The sequence below is a fragment of the Rhinolophus sinicus genome, chromosome 4 (assembly GCF_057876585.1).
Source record: "Rhinolophus sinicus isolate RSI-liver-muscle chromosome 4, RSI-T2T, whole genome shotgun sequence".
Taxonomy (NCBI): domain Eukaryota; kingdom Metazoa; phylum Chordata; class Mammalia; order Chiroptera; family Rhinolophidae; genus Rhinolophus; species Rhinolophus sinicus.
In genome coordinates, this window is record NC_142504.1 from 110,678,397 (window position 1) to 110,696,220 (window position 17,824).

Consider the following 17,824-nt stretch of genomic DNA (forward strand, 5'->3'; position numbering starts at 1 on the left):
GTGGCAAGTTATACAGTATACCTAGAAGTCTTTCCTTTATTTTTAATGTTATAGATACTGCCTCAATATTTATTTCAAAGAAGGTACTTTTTCTTGTGTGATTCAATTTAAAATCTTAACTAAAACAGAGAAGAAAGGGTATTAATAATGGAAAAATGTTAGGTATTTGAACTGTTTCAGCAGAAATATCTTAGGGAATCCATATCACCTATTGTCTTATTTCCCATCTCAATGTCTACCTTTATATTTCATTTATATTTATTTTAATTTTAATCATTAGTTGCAATATGGTTTAGTTTTCAGTGAAATGATCTGGATCTTCTAATCTGTGCTTAAAAGCATCTGTGATTCCAGGATGTTGGAATTGTCATTCCATTTCTACCATCTATGATTCTGGATCCATGGCAGTTTATCATCTACTTGAAAGTGCAAATGCATCCCAACACTCAGCTAATCATGGCCCCCAGAAAGGGTAATGCAAGTAAGAAACTCAATGAATAACATGGAAACAGAATTCACAAAACTCTATGACCAATTGGATTTCAAGTGAGATTGCCTGTGTAGGGAGTATCAAAGTAGGTTTAGAAATACTGAGGTTAAGATACCTGTAAAAATTATAGGCAAAGATTCTAAGTGGGCATTTTTGTCATTCCAAATTCAGAGAGATCTGTAATTGTTACCACAATTATACCTTTCCACCCCAATGCTCTAAGGAAAGCTTGGCTTTAATTCTGTATGATTTCATAAGCTATCCCTAAACTTTGGATGATTAGTAAGCATAAATGAATGAAACTAGGATATGAAATAAGAGAATTAAAAAATAATAAAAAAATAAAATAATATATTTTTGTAACTGTGGTAGACATACTATTGTTTATCAACACCGCTTTTACATTGGGCTGACTTGTATAACTAGTTTTGCTAATGAATTATAAGAGTGATATCTATCACCTTACAGTTGAATAATTCTTTTGTCTTATCTCTCCCTTCCTTGGCAGCCAGAGGCTGTACTTATGAGATGGTGGAGCCTCAATCAAGCTTGGGTCACTGAGTCACTGTGTGGAGCTGAGCGCTGCACTCTCACTGACTCTGAGTAAATTGTTGTAGTATGTCATTGATGAGAATATGGCAGCTACTTGATTACATAGCTTGGCACCCTATTAAAATCACCAACTATATACCTGACACCAAAATAGGTACTTCATACATTCTCATGTTAATCTTTCTTGTAACTCAATGAGCTATTAATTATTAACCTCCATTTAAAGAGATAAGAAAGAAGATCAAAGTGAGCTTATATAAACTCATGAGAGAAAGGGAGTCACAGAGGCCAGCTACAGATAATAGCTGGAATAAAGAGTTGTCAAACTAATAGAAGAGATAAAAATGCCTAACCTGAAAGAATGTGAGAAGGTGAATAGGGTCAGAGTAAGGAAGAAATATTCCATGCCCAGGGACAGGTACATTTGCATATTAATTTCAAAAACATGATCAGACAGCAGCCCAAGTTAAGCCATTTCCAAGGTAAGACATTAAGGGTAGCTAAATAGACTACAAATCTCCATAGCCTGGAAAATTCAGCTAAGTCCTTCTTGTGTACATGTCAAGTCTTGGTTTCTCTAGTTCAACTGAGTCCTGTTTTTTCCAAGGATATTTTTATCTTCAATTTTAGGTAGCAAAGGAATTATACTGCCATTTCTTCACTATGTTTAAAGTAAACGCGCACAATTTTTTATCTTGAGTTGTATTTTTTGTGCGATTTCACCATGTGTCTGGAGCATACAGATTCAGAGGCATTCCTTAAGCATTTAATACCAGCATAATTTACATGTATGCCCACAATATATGAAATATTGAAATCAATTTTGGGTATGCCATTTAAAAAAAACTAAAACTTGAAAAAAATCTTCACATCTTTAGAGTTATGATGTACAACTTTTAAATCAAGATTTGTTAGATATAAGGAAAATACATTTTCTGCAAAATAACCAATTTTAGATTTTTTTTCCTTGAGGTGCACAGCTTATCGGTTTTCTTTCTTAAGTAATTAGTAGAGGTATTATTATTATTATTATATTATTTTGGACTTGTACTAGATAGATAGATAGATAGATAGATAGATAGATAGATAGATATAGATGTACAGACATTAGTTCAAGTAGCATTCCTATGAAATGGCAGGCAACATATAATTTTTTTTATTAGCTGTTTTTAGTTTGTGACATTAATTAACAATAATAGCAGTTAATATTTAAAAACAAGAAAAGCAGATGTTAAATTTTTAGAGTAAATAAAAAGTGTTTTATTTTATATGTGATTATAAAGATGAAAGGCAGTTAAGAACAGTAAATACAAAGAGAGATCTACAACTGACAATGAGTCTACATTCACACAGAATAACGTATTAGTAGCAGGTCTAATAGTCTGAATAAAGTATATTAACTGCACAAATATATGAACACTTTAAATCCCTTTAAGATGAATGGCATGCTTTTATAGTAAATAAATTCCTATACTATAATTCCCAAACTAAGAATTTTGAGTATCATTAAAATTCCAAATAAAATGCATATAGAAAAAAAATTAAAACAGGTATGTTTTTAAATCTAGAAAACAGTAAAAGCATATGTCCAAGAGACAGGGTGGGTTAAAAATACATGCAAATTGAAGGAAGGAAAACTATCATGAATATAGTTAACTTGAGATACAAAATGGATTTTAAGAGATAGGTTATCTCCTATAAGTTTTTGATTCCTTTGTAATTGATGCCAGAGAGGGTAAATATGCCTTTTTTTAAGTGCTTAAATGTAGCAGTATTCAGTATAATCTGGATGCATGAATGAATGAATCATTGAGCAAATAAATGTATCTCTTTTTTCTTAAAAATTTTAGTTATATGGACTATGAACAACTTCAATTTGTTGAAGGATAGGGGAGAATTACTATATTCTGTACAAAGGAATCATGTCCTCTATGAAGTAATTCCTCACATAACATTTTGTCTTTTTAAATCTGGCAACCCTATCACCATTTCCCCCCCATAATATGCAGAAATCAGTTAATTAATATCTTACTATGATTTGTAATATTTAACTATTACATACATATACTGGTACAGCCTTAAACATGTTCTGCTTATTCTTTTTTTCCCTATAAAACAAAGTCTCAATGGCACCTTTAGAATGAAATTTCACATAATCTCACAAAAATTAAACTCATGAGTTAAGAGCTGTGTGTTTTAAGCATTAGTTTAAACACACACACACAAAATGACAATATTACTTCATTTCTTTAAAATAGTTTACATTAAATTTCATATAAATGACTTCATTAAATACACACGTGATAAAATGGCACAGCATTTTAACAAATAATTTGTGTTGTCATAAAATTATCAAATGAGCATATATATAAATTTGTAATTTGTCAATAGACAAAATATATAGACACAAATATGTGTATGCATGTATTGTTTATGCAAAGGCATTTGCTTATTTATTAATAACCAATACATTTGTAATCAAATTCTGAAATGCCTATAGAACTGGCATATCCTATAGACATTTGATGAAAGAGAGAAAATACATAAGCAAAGAGAAACCAAAATCTCATACAACCCCTAAGAAAAAACATCTTATTTACAAGAGGTGGATTTATGCCCAACTGAAAAGTGATGTTATGGCCTCTGTATGTTTTTTCTAACCCTATGGGAAATGGGTTATATTTTGCTTTACTAATTCAAGAGCAGTTTCAAGCACCATCAAGAAAAATGTGCTGAATGACAAAAAACAATACCATTAAAAATTTAAAAAAGATGTGTCTATATTATTTTCTATGTATTTTAATGTTCTAGTATCATTTCATGTTTGTCTCTGAATTTGGTTCTACTATCTCTTTATCAAAGGACTCTTAGACTCTCCGCCAGAGATTTTTAAGAATAAAATAGATGGCAAACTCTTGGATACAATTTAGCTATAACCCAATTTAAAGAAAAAATGGTGGTGCTTCTCTTTCCTATGATTTATGTATAATTTGCTCATTTCCATAGGAATGACAGTTCTAAATTTTGCACTTACAGAAAATTACCTAGGTTATTTTAAGCCATAACTGATGTGCCAAAATTATTTCCACTTTAATATACTACCCTGCAAATTATCAAAGTTCATTTACCATGTAAGTTCTTAGAATGAATAGAAAAAGTGTGGATGTACTGATCCTATATGTTGATAAGTCACTGTCCTAAATAACATTTCTAATTTTGATTTTATTGAAGTAATGTTGGTTTATAACATTATGTAAGTTTGAGGTGTGCAGCATTCTAATGCAATATCTGTATACACTACATTGTGCTCAAAACCGAAAGTGCAGTTTTCATCCATCACCATACAGTGGAGCCCCATGGCCTGTTTTGTCCACCTCCCGCCCATCTCCCTCTCTGGTAACCCCCAACTAGTTGTCTGCCTCTGTGGGTTTGTTTTTGTTTGACTTTGCATGCCAAAGCAGAGTCTATAAAAACGGATACATTTTGATTTAATTAATATTACGTCATTCTTTGATGATTCTGAATGTCATTAACTAATTCAACAAATTTCTGACAAAACATTTGTTTTACTAATCTAGAGCAGTTTTGAAAGTGAGTTAAGAATTCTCTTACTGGATCATATCAGAATCTGCAAGAGGGCATGCATCGTTTGAAAAAGAAATTGATTTGTTCTGAGTTGTGAAAAGTCAGGCTTTAGATTTCAGCTGGATTTTTTTTATTGAGTCTTGATGTGAGTTGGTAACAAACTCTTACGGTTTTGATTTTTTTAAAAATGTGTCAAACATCTTTCAGGTCACTTTGATAAAAGTAAATCATTTCTCAAATCTGTGAGCTGTCAGCAGCAATCTAAAGAAAGTTATGTGGAAAAAACAATAGGTCCTTATAAACTATATAAAAACACACGTATTATTATTGTATTACTGCTCAATAACATGTTAAGTGCTACTCTATTATATTTGAAATATAACGTAATATTTAAGTGGCACAAGTTAAGACCATGAGTGGCAAAAAATTCAATATCCATTTATAAATAATCATAGTATGCCATTATCAAATTATATGTAGATATATTATGACAAATTTCTAAAATAATATTAACAATTCTTAAGAATGCATTTGTGCACAGCATTTTAAAGCATCTTCAATTTACAGTGATTTAATTGAATTAATAAAAAAGATATACCCTGGAGACAAGGACTTTGGAAACATTCCAAAGGGGAAAGCAAAACAAAACAAAGAATATAAATAGATAATATATGTTTTAAGACTTACAAATTGTGTGTGATGTGTGTGTGTGTGTGTGTGTGTGTGTGTGTGTGTGTGTGTGTGTCTGAGAGAGAGAGACAGAGAGATAGAGAGACAGAGAGACAGAGTGAAAAGTATCAATATTTCATTAAGGCACAAGTAAATGACTTTACTAAAATTGAAACTATAAAACACAGATATAATTTAAATAATAAACTGATACATTTCAGCCATTGTTAAAGACTTAGTAAAGTAGGAAACACATTTAAAGAATCACAGATCTGATAATTTCTAGATTTCATAAGTTGGTTATTTTTAAAATGGAATAATTCTAGACTGAATTCTGTGATATTTATTTATTTTTCAAAATATTTTTATTAGTTGCAAAATTTGGGAATCAGAAATATTCACATTACATTGAAATTTAATATTTTATTTATTTAAATCTTTTTTCAATTTATTTTTAAAATTATAGTTGATATATATTACTAAGTTACTATATTATTGACTATATTCTCTGTGCTGTACATTACATCCTTGTGACATGTTGTTTGTGAAAGTTTGTACTTCTTAATTCCTTTCAGCTTTTTCAAATAAACATTTTTAAGCATGTATATTTGCATACTTACAACACTTAAACATCTGAAGTACTTAGAATTTTTAATAAAATATATTATATGGATGTATATTGTTTTATTATTTACTATTGCAAATACATTCAAAATATACATTACTAAATTTGCAAATGTCTATATAAATAATGTCTTCTTTATAGATATAGTAATTCAAAAAATGCATTAGTAGAGCTAAGTATAAATTTACATAATCTAAAGAAAACATTTGCCATCAATTTAGAAATTTTTGTTCACATCTTCATGTGTATGCATTTTTTATATGGTAGTTACAGATTTACTAAATTCCTATGGCAAAATTACATTGAAATATTTCATTGAAATTAGTAACCTAAATTACTTGTAATGAATTTAAATTGAAACAATATTAAATGTCTTTCACATTTTGCATTTTCTTAACTTACACTTTTATGTCTTTCAGACTTGATGAATTAGCCTTTTTATTACATGTAATAGATATAATATATTGTAAATTCATGTGTGTACGTGTTTGAATATGAATGTGTTTGTGTTCATAACATGTTCAATATTTTACTTTTATTTGTTATTATTATAACATCCTGAATTAAACTTTTTTGTTTGAAAAATTTTTGAATATCGATAGAAAATTTGATAGACAAAAGAGATAGAAAATAAAGTAATTATATATCAGCTTTGATAATATATTGTCCCTCAAAGAAACATTTAGTTTTATCCAGATGTGCGGAAAGCTCCACACTGAATATCATTTTCTAAAAAATAAATTATTTGTTATATGAAAATATTTACCCTATAAATAAACAATTTTCTCATATCTTTAAAGTTGATGACTTTATTGTTCCTAGCATCTGATAATACCAAAGTAAATGCATAGTAAATCAAAAAACAAAATTCTGGAGAAAGAAAAAGATGCAGTAGTGATAAAATCCTCCCAAGAAACTTAACATTTTAAATGGCTAGTTATGAGCAACTTTTGTTTTCCTCAACCTGAATTGTAGAGATGGCGATTTGTTCTCACGAATATTTGTTTTAGAAAAAATTCAATATACATGTCATCGCTATAAAACTTTTAGGATTTTTTTTTTGTCCTTATGAACTAGCAAAGAGCTCCTCAAGTATTTGTTGGCCCTATATTCATTGAAAGATCATTTATCTCATTTAACATATGCCTGATTCTCACATTCTTACCTGTGGATCTTCAAGTTCTAGTTCTGAAATTCAAAATTTGCACTAAACACCTGAGGGACAGTAGATAGTAGGAGAGAGTGTTCCTATTTTTCTTCACCGGCTTCTCCTCAGACCTCCAGGAGCCACACGCCTCTCAGTCACAGACGCTTCTGCTCTCAGTACCAGGACACTCAGTATGTCACTGCTTACTGAATGCTATTTTGGGTTCTCTGAGTAAAGCTATGAACACTGAGCCTTTTGTGCAAAATATCATAAGGTCACTCTGATGTCCGCGCATAGTCTGGGATTAAAATGCACACAGCACCAGCAAACAGCATGAGCTGATTATCTTTTTTTGTTTTTTCCCCCTTTTTCCTAACAACAAGCAAAAAGAAAATAAAGTACTTATTGGCTTGAGGTGATAAGGAGGGAATTCAACTTATGTAAGAGAATTCTACAAGTGGCAAGGACATGCCCTCTGCTTGGGGATTAGCTGATGAAACAAATGATCAATTTAAAGTAGGCACAAAAGTTACTAAAAAGAGAAGAGCTTTTCCGTGGTGTGTCTATGCCTTCTGGCTGCTTCAATTTAGTCTTTCTGTTCAGGAGTCAAGGCAATGACAGAAAGAAAAGGCAAGGTCTAAATTAGAATCCTCCTCTTTCCCTGGATTTATTTGCTACCTAAATATACTTATTTTATTAACTTTATAATTAGATTTTATTATAAATACTTGTTATTTACTGTGAAATACACAATATTAAGTTCTATGCTTTTTTTAAGCTACTTTTCATTAAAAATAAATTTTGAAGCAAATCAGAGAGATGTTGACAAATATGAACAATGTTTAAAACTATAATTGATGTCTATAAAACTTAATCTGTTAAGGGTTACATATGTAATTATTATAAGGAGACACCCTCAAATTTCAGAAACATACTTAAGTCCTTCAATATCGCATGGTCTATATGCATGGTCATTGCTTTTCTATCATAGCAAGGGAAGGAGAGTAGAAAAAAGATTATAACTAATGCTGTGAGAACTAAATAGATCATGTGATGCCTGAGTGATGCTTACTTCATCTTTTAATTCATAAAAAACAAATTTTACTAGTTACCATTTGCTAAATAAATGTTAGATGTTTCTGGAACATGCGGCAACCCGAACAAAAATAAGTTTTGTCCTATAAGCTTTTTCATTTTTTTAAATTTTGTTCAGAACACTAAACATGCTATCTACCCTCTTCACAAATTTTAAAATGTATACTACAGAATTGTTAATTATAGGTACAATGTTGTACAGCAGATATCTAGGACTTACTCATCTTGCGTAACTGAAACTTTATACCCATTGAAAAGTGACTCCCCGTCTGTCCCCTGCCCCCAGTCCTGGACCCACCATTCCACTCTCTGCTTCTATGAAATTGACTACTTGCGATGCCTCAGATAAGTGGAATCATGTAGTATTTGTTCTTCTGTGACTGATTTATTTCACTTAGCACAATGCCCTCAAGATGCATCCATGTTCTGGTGTTCATGTAAGAATCTAACATTTTATGGGAAATTGTTTCCTGCTGAGACATACTGTGCAGCCCACTTCGGATGGGAATCACACTTTTCCACCCTGAGAGTGTGTGTTTAACCTGATGTCCTGAGGGTTTATTTTAGGGCCTAACGGAGCAAGCGTGGGTCAGCGTTTGCTATGCTGACTGTTATAATACTACTAAAGAGATAATCAGGATTGTAAAAACTACAGTGAGACAGGATTACATTTTCTAAATAATGTACAGTTGGGAACTTTATGTAGAATACCTTTAACAGCAATTTGTGATTTCATTTCATGGAAGGTCTGTTATAAAACACCTACGTAAAGTGACTGACTAGGTGTGATTTTAACTTAGGCACAAAGTACTTCATAACTTAAAACATGTTTCTCTTCCCTGGAGGATGAGAGGTGACTCACCACGGGAGGCCTGGATGCCAGCACGTCTCTCCACCTAAGCCACAGCCAAAAACATAGACTTCACGGCACTGATGGGTCTAGGCAGCAAATAAGCTTAGGGATTACTTTTATTGCATCGTCCTCCTATCGGATGAAAAGTCCATGAAGTCTTTTCCAAGTATAGGAGGAGAAAGAAATTTGGAATAGTGTGTGGAACATGACTGTACGTGAATGGAGAATCTCAGAATGAAGTACACCACTATCTACACGAGAGTCACCACACCATAGATTGATGTGTGGGAGGGCGGACAGTTACTGAGACACAGATGCTGTTTCATAACTACACAGAAACATTCTGGTAAACAAATGTTGGCTTTCACATGCAATCTGGGGGAATTCTGCAAATGTCATCTGCCAACAGGCTAAGAAAGAAAACTTGAAGAGTCAGAAGCCTTCAAGCCAGAATTACACATATGAACGAATTATACCAAAGAGAAAAACTAAGAACCATTAAGCTATTCCTGCACCTGGGAGTATGAACTACTTGGTGAGAAAACAGACTAATTTCTTTAAATCAGGGTGAGGTAGCTGTATCAACTTGTCACCCAACAGTATTTACTAACAACATGTATAAAATAGCTTTTAAAAAAGCTGAAAATAGATAGAAATGATTTTCTCAATGGATAATCTTTAGATGTTTTTCTTTTCTATTAGTCCAATTTGTGGTAGTTTCTTTTATTTCTTTAAGAGTGAGCCTGTTTCACAACGATAAAGAGGAGAAAATAAAATGAATACTGATAACAAAAACAACAATAAAACACTAGCTAATCCATATACTTCAAACAATGCCAAGTCCTATTTTGTCAAACTTGGTTCCCTGCAAAGAAACATTCTACTGAATATGCCAACAGTTTGTATAGTCTTGGAAGATTTATCATTTAAATTCTTACTGCAGTAGCTTTAGCAATTATGAATAAAGTGGTTCAGGTTTTTGTGTGGACACAAACTTTTCCTATTTGGTTTTAAGGATTTTTTTAATATCTATTTTTTAAAGTGTTTTCATTCGTACTCTCCAACAGCGTTTAAACTCCTTGCTTTCAATAAGCATTTCTAGAAAATTAATCTTGGTTTTGTTAAAAAAATAATAATAACAGCTTATCCTTTCAGAATTATTTCATTTGTTATATTGTGTAAATCCATGTTTTCAATAATAAGGAATCCTGGCATAGGTGGTGTTGCAGCATAGCTTGCCCTTGGGAGGCATATATTTGCATGGTTTACAGCAAATGTGTGGTCGTGAACTATAGAGTGTTGTGGCAGGTTAAGAGTGGTTTGTTTAGCAAGAAAGAAAAAAAAAGGAAATCTTCAGTTACTCTTTTTTATAGTACATATGGAACGACTGGATTAGGACATAAGTTATACCTACATACTCTTATTTAATCCTGCAACATTTCTTCCAACAACTGTTGACACCCACTTTACATTTGAGTAAATAAGAGACAAATAGCACAGCAGTTCTTGAATAATCAGTGGGACATTGTTATGCCAAAATCCATGTTGTACTCTTTCTAACATCCTCCCTCTTTACTGAATAAAACTTACAATTTGTCAAAGAAACACATCTTTAAAAAACGTAATCACCAATTTAATGTAGTAGCATTATAGTAATCACCACTCGTAGAGCAATAAAACCAAGTATGAAAGCCCTTACACTAAAGCCTTTCCTTCCTTCCCTGGTTTCCTTTTTTGTCCTTCCCAAGAAATTCTTGAGCATCTACTATTTTCCAGGCACCTGTCTTCGCGCTGGAGGTACACTCCTGGGTACTACCGACGAAAGCCCCATCTAAACAGAGCGCATGTTCTAGTGAAGGGGCACAGGCAAAGGGTGAGACAAATTAGTTAAATACACAGTATACTAGATAAACAAAATAACCCATTAGAGAAAAAATAACACATTAGAGACGGGTAGTTAGTATTGCCATGGGGTAGGAAGCACAGAATTTTGTATGGAAAGGTTCCACTGAAGAGATAGTGAGTAGAAACATTCATGAGATGAGGGCACGTGCTTTGAAGTTCTCTAGCCGAAGAACAGCTCAGGGCACATGAAACCATTAGCAGAAAACGTTCAAGAAACATCAAGGAGGCCTCTATGACCGGGGTGGAGAGAGCCAGACGAGGGGTGGGCGTGTGCATGCCTGTGTGTGTGTACTCACTTATGCACACCGGGACACATTTTATCAGGCCTTGCTGGAGGTCATTTGGCCTTTATAGGGAGTGACGTGGAAAGCTGTTGGAGAGTTTTAAACAAAGGTGGATGCGAACTAACTTACATTATAAACAACCGACCAAGCTTGTGTCTTAAGATTAGAATGCCAGTGGCCATGATGGCAAAAGGGTTAAAACATGGTAACAGCTCCTGTAAAAATCAACATCCATCTTTTTGATTTCAGCAAATTTATGAAGCAGGTATTGATCCATCAGGTAATTTGGGTTACACAGAAATCCAAGAGCTTTCATTGTAGTTACGCTTAAGCAGAGTTTCGTGGAAATAAAGGAAGAGCCATGCAGGGTTAGAATAGTGATGTCTGCGGTGGGGGTTCACAGTTTTCACTTTAGGTTTCCAGAAGTGATTTGGCCTCTCTCTCTCTCTCTCTCTCTCTCTCTCTCTCTCTCTCTCTCTCTCTCTCTCCTCCTTTTCCACTTAATACAAAATTTTGTCATTTCTTTTCTTTTTCTCTGTATGGCGTTTCTTTCCCTCAGAGTTTTTGCTTATGTATAATTTACCTTATTTATGGCTGATTGTGACACCTATAAATTCTTTGTCACAGATTTTCAACTTCTACTAAGCAATGCTTATTCTCTTCTTATTTTCCTGTTAAAATTTTTAAAGGGACAACACATTTATGTACATAAGCAATGATCCTACAATCACTAGCTTTTGGAATCACATCTCTTGTCCAATTTTCCGTAGCAAAGGGAGTAGAGGGCAGTGTATGCAGTAAGTGGTAATTCCCCAGGGCATCCCTTCCAGCAGCAGTAGGATGAAGGATGCTGTGACCCTTTTAAGTGATACCACAATGTCAGGCATCAGGATATATGTTGGTTGCAATTATTTTCATCCTCATAGAAGGCACAGGGGAACTAAAACTCAGAGAATGTCATGCAGTTCGGATTTTCTGCAGCCAGATTTCAAGTTTCTGTCAATATGATGCCAGGAATGATACAGTTTCCACTTATCAGGCTGTGTTATGTTTAGGAGTGCAAGGGAATGTACAATATTCATTTATTCAAAGAGTGTTTATTGAGTGTGGTTCTGTGCGGTGTCCTGTGCTGTAAGTAGATTAAAAAAAACAAACAAATCAAATAATTCCGCAGTGGCCTTTCCCCACAAGAATGAAGCCTGCTATTAGTTAAAGGTTCCTGCTCTTTTTATACTCTGATAAGTGCTATGGTATATTTGGCACAAGGTCCTACAAGAACACAGGAGGATGTGGCTGCATCTATCGATGTTTTGCACATGGAAAGTGTAAAAGACAGTCCGGAAACCAGTCCCAAAAGAGATGGCTCTCACGTTGTGCTTGCTGAATAGCAGGTCCACTTACGTCAAGAAAGGTAAGCATATGTTCAGTACCACGATCAAGAAGGCCATCTTAATGCAATGCCCCAAATTGGCACTGTTGGATTTTAGGTGGATGTAAGGAAATGTTAGGAGTTAAGCTGACAATGTCAGCAGAACAAGAATACATATGGAGGTGTCTGACCTAGTTCTGAATACATTGCAATATCTGGGGAAAGGATAATTTGACTAGAGCTGAAGTTTTGGAAAGGAATTTTGGCAATGGTAAGAAAGAGTGATGTTCAACAGCGAACGCAAGATACACAAATGAGTCTATTATAGTAAATCTCACACAAAATGAATAATACGTAAAGGTGATGAAAATGAGAAGAAAATGACTTGTCAGGATATTATTATTTAGGCTCTTCAAGACTTGCTAATTGTAGGTAAATGAGAGGGAGAAGTAGAATATTTTTTCTACAGGTTTCTAGATTGCCAAATGTGAGAAGAAACGAAGGAAATGGAATGATGTGGAGGAGTTAGGGGTAATTTGGTTTGGGCATGGAGAGAAAAAAAAAAAAAAAGAATGGAAGAGACAGGGAGGGAAGGGAATAATGTTTAAGGAATTGATGTCATTGAATTTACAATCAATGTGGGAGTAATTGAAAATAAAACACCATTGATTCTTCCAGCCTGGGAACACGATACAGTCTCCATTTGTTTGTACTTCTTTCTAATTTATATCAGCAATGTTTTGTAATTTGGTCTTGATTATACTACGTTAAATGTATCTATAATGGTTACATAGTCTTGACATTTTATCTTGGAACCTTTTAAGTTCACTTATTAGACATAGTAGCTTTTTTTGTAGGTTTCTTAGGATTTTCTATGTAAATGATTAATTTGTAAGTAAAGAGAATTTTGATTTTTTTTCCTTTCAAATCTTTGAATACTTTATTTCCTTTATATACCTTATTGTGCTGGGTCAGACATTCAGTACAATGTGTAATACAAATTTTGAAACTGGGTATTCTTGTCATGTTACTGTCTAAGGGGAAAACATTCAGTTTTCATGATTACCTGGAAAATGTTCCCTTCAGTTCCTAGTGTGCTGAGAGTTTTTATCATGAATGAACATTCAAAGCTATATAAATTTTCTGTAAGCTCCGCTTTAGGTGTTTCACACACATTTGGATGAGTTTTCATTACCATTCTTCTAAAATATTTTCTAACATGTTGTATGCAATGTCTTAATAATGTTTAAAGCTTTAAATCAATATACACATACACACTCACACTCATATGATTTAAATAGCTAATGCATAAATGACAACAAATTAGACATATACATTTATTATAGTTTTATATTCTATGTATATTCTAATTTTAGAATTTATAATTGTTATTTGCAGGATATTTTGCCCAACCATTTAATCTTGGATTAAATTAACCTTAGATTAGAAGCCCGACACTTGAAACCTGCTTATATCTTTGTATTAATGATATAAACCTACGGATAGAGAAGATATAAACAAATAATAATTTCACCTCAGCTACTCGTATACATTCTTTCTCTGTAATTATTTTAATTAATCCTCACAAAAGCCCCATTCGGTAGATATATTTCCCATGTTTGGCATGAGAAGACTGCAGGTTAGAGAGGTCAAGTAATCGCCTCAAAGTTCACAGAACGTGAATGACAGACTCTAAACTCAAGCTTAAGGAAGTCTGAGACCAGTACTTGTCATCTTAATCTACCACCTTTGGAGATTTTGTAGAGGGCAATTAAAGAGTTGGAAATGTGCATGAGTAGGCAAGAGTGACCGGAAAAGACTCAGGTGGTTTGCTTTCAAATGATCCTCTTTACTAAATTATCGGATAGAAAATAAATCTGGATACAGATACCAATAATCTATGTAAATTGTGAAATAAGTGTATCAGTAATGATACTAACTACCATTTAAGCTCCATTTACCTAGACCTGAAACTACTTTTGTTGCTTTAAACACAGGCTCTGTCTAATGTTACTATGGTTAGAGCTAAGGGTGCGTAAGCAATACTTTGGGGCACTTTCATATTAATGTGTCCCCTGAGCTGTGTGTCACAGTAGCTCTGTGGCTCTGCGTAGCACTGTGCTGTCGAATTCCACTGCCAGCCCTTATTATAAATATCAAAACATGGCTCAAATTATTTTTTAATACTTTCCTCTAAAAAACACTTCATGTGTGGTTATTTTTGAAGATTAGATTATGTACCAAACCACAATCAGAAAAGAAAGACGAGTAGATGAACACACCATAATCATAGTATGTAAAATATTTCCAAAGAGACTCAGAACCACAGTCTCCTTTCTGGGGCCTAGACATGAAAAGGCCTAGGCAGATGGCTAAGGGTAGGGACGGTGTGACGGTGCCAGTGCAGTGACAGCTCTTCAACTCATATTATTTTTATCTTCCCTTCTCAAAATCAATGATTCTGTTAAAATAATGAAACAGCATTGACCAAGAATTTGCTCACAATTGTCTATTCCTTGCCCTCACCTGGTCTTGACCAAACTTTAGCAGGATTTCTCTCCTACCTCAGGGTCCCTGACTCTACCTGCCTCTAAACCTAAAATGTGGAGCCCACCCACTGGTCAGCTTCTCCTGAATACCAGCTGACCACAGGAAGACGCATTTCCTGTCAGAGGTCACTGATCGTCACCCGCTGGCTGGCTTGCTTCCGCTGAAAAATATCTGTTAATATAGGCTTATTCCTTCTTACTCATTTTGTTTTGCTTTGAAAGGCCCTTTTCTGTTTGATTCTGAGACAGTGGCATATTCCTAAAATCAGAGCATGCTCCTTATAACAGCAGTCTTACTTCTGAATAAAGTCTCTTCTGCTCTAAGTGTGGATGGGTTTTTATACTCTGACAATGTAAATCTTAGATCTATCTGACTTAGATTGTGAGCATACCATCTGGCCCAAGCTTTGTCCAGTTAGCAGGTGACATTGGTCCTCTTTCTAATTTCCTTTTGGAGTATTTCCTTGGGTTTTAATGTAAAGTACCTCACCCAGCTCAGTTGATATTTGTATATTCTCTTCTTTCAAAGAGAACAAAAAGTTCTTTTTTTTTAAAATGGATAAACTCATTCACTTTTTATTAAACCCTCTGGCACATCTGTATCTTTACACTAAACTACAAAAAATAGGACACTAAAAGTGGAGAGGCTATACTGATTTAAGAGTGCACTCGTTTCTTCCAAATAAGACAGGATATTTGTATAGAGCAAAAGATAACATACTGCTGTAAATAATTGCAAATATCGGTTAAAAAAAAAGTGAGAAAACAATGTCCTAAAAGTTTAAATATAAAGCCGAGTGGAGGATGAACACAAACCAACATCTGTTTTTTTCCTAATAACTTTGAAAGCATTATACTGAATATTCTCATAAATATAAAAGAAATGAAATCCCTCAAAAAGGAAGAAATAGATCTCTCAGAATTTCTTCTAATTCACATTAAGAAAGCAAACAAACTTTTAAGGACGTGGAAACGCTCAGTGTAACACTGCAACGACAGATATACATAATTATACATTTGCACAAACCCATACAACGTGCACCACCAAGTGAACCCTGGTGTAATCTGTGGGCCCTGGGGGATTACGATGTGTCAGTGTAGGTCACTGTGCCCAATGTACCACTGGCGGGACAGTCATAATGAGGAACTCGATCTATGACTAGGAGCAGGGAGGACAGTGGAAATCTCTGTACCTTCCTCCCAATTTTGCCGTGAACCTAATACTGCTCTAAAAACAGAGTTAAAGGCAGAATCAGAATCAGGAAGAAGGAAGAGGAAAGGAGAGGAAGGAACAGGAAGGAACAGGAAGGAAGAAGAAGGAGAAAGAAGGAGAAGAAGGAGGAGGATGAAGAAAAGCAGGGGGAGAAGACGAAAGGGAAGGAGAAGAAAGCAAACAAGTCTCAACATCAATGACCAGACATTACACTAGGCCGCTCATCTTGACGTCATAAGTGTGCTGTGTCTGAGGTTGTGGGAGTGCAGATAACCCTCTATCACTAGAAGTGCTTTTGCATGTAAGTCAACTTGCATTTAAGAATAAAAAGACTAAAAATGCTACCATTTTGTCTATTATGGCAATTTTATCAAGTTATACTTAGAAATGTTGCAAGATGCTAGGGAAAAAAATGTCACTGCTGTTCCTTCAAATCTATTCTAATAATATTAAAGGCTTCTGGGGCATTAATTTATACATGTCATAAAATGTTGTATTGGGGAAAAAAACAGGGAAATCATTTTGCCCTTCAGCTTCTGTATTTTTTTTTTTTTAATCTGCATTCTGTCATGACACTTTCAAAGGAGGAGAGGTATCAGTGATTGAGACAGAAATGAAATATGTCATAACAGCCAAACACAAAAATTACTGTAAGTATATTTTGCATTAAAATGTAAGAAGAGACCATATGTAAACATAAGACTTTTCAATATGGCAATAACCAACGTTAATATTTACAATGATTTTCTCTGCCCCAAACTTGTTTCCTCTGAACTGACTTGTTCATTTAACAATTTATATAATCAACCTTATATTAGTTTTGTGATTGATTGAGGACATACGGAGGAACTCTATGTTTACTTTACCTCAAGTTATATTTTTATGATCTTGCATTAGTCACACATAATACAATTTGGCATAATAATATCAAAAGAAACAATGCATAAAGTATTCTCGTGTAAAGCACAAAAGAAACTCTTAAAGATATGTATATTAATGTCTCAATACTTTGTTTTCTTTGTGGAGGTAAATTTTTTTCTGCTAGGAAGACTAGCCCCACTGATACATCCCCACTGGGATAATAATGGAAGCTTTTATCCATTAATCCTTTGAGGTAAGCCTCAAAGGATTACCTTTAGGACATCTCAGAATATCAAACTAACTCTTCTCACCAATTTTGACCTGCTTACAAATGCTATAGAATGTCCAGTTAACTAGAACACAGTTGATACAGTCATGGGAACCAGTAGTGAAATGAATTTCAGTAGTCAGTTTATCAATGAGTAATTCAATGCCAAGTCAAAACACAGTGATATGTGTTTTCTTTCTTTCCTTATATGAAAGCCATGGATTCCCCCCACTTTAGGGAGGACATGCATGTGTGAACCAGAAATCCTTTTTGCACCAGTTGTAAACATTCATGTTAGACACTGGCTTTGATGGACACATCTTTTATGCCTAGTGACTTATCAAAGAATTTCTTACCAA

The 17,824-nt window shown here is 33.9% G+C and overlaps 1 protein-coding gene across 2 annotated transcripts in view; it reads right to left on the reverse strand.

The window, feature by feature from the left end:
* Window positions 1-7,261, reverse strand: part of CDH19 (cadherin 19) — a 51,816-nt gene extending 44,555 nt beyond the window's left edge. For both annotated transcript variants that reach the window (XM_019729360.3, XM_019729359.3), the window contains exon 1: window positions 7,087-7,261. The gene's annotated coding sequence lies outside the window, so the exon portion shown is untranslated. The remainder of the gene's footprint in view (window positions 1-7,086) is intronic.
* Window positions 7,262-17,824: the final 10,563 nt, after the last annotated feature.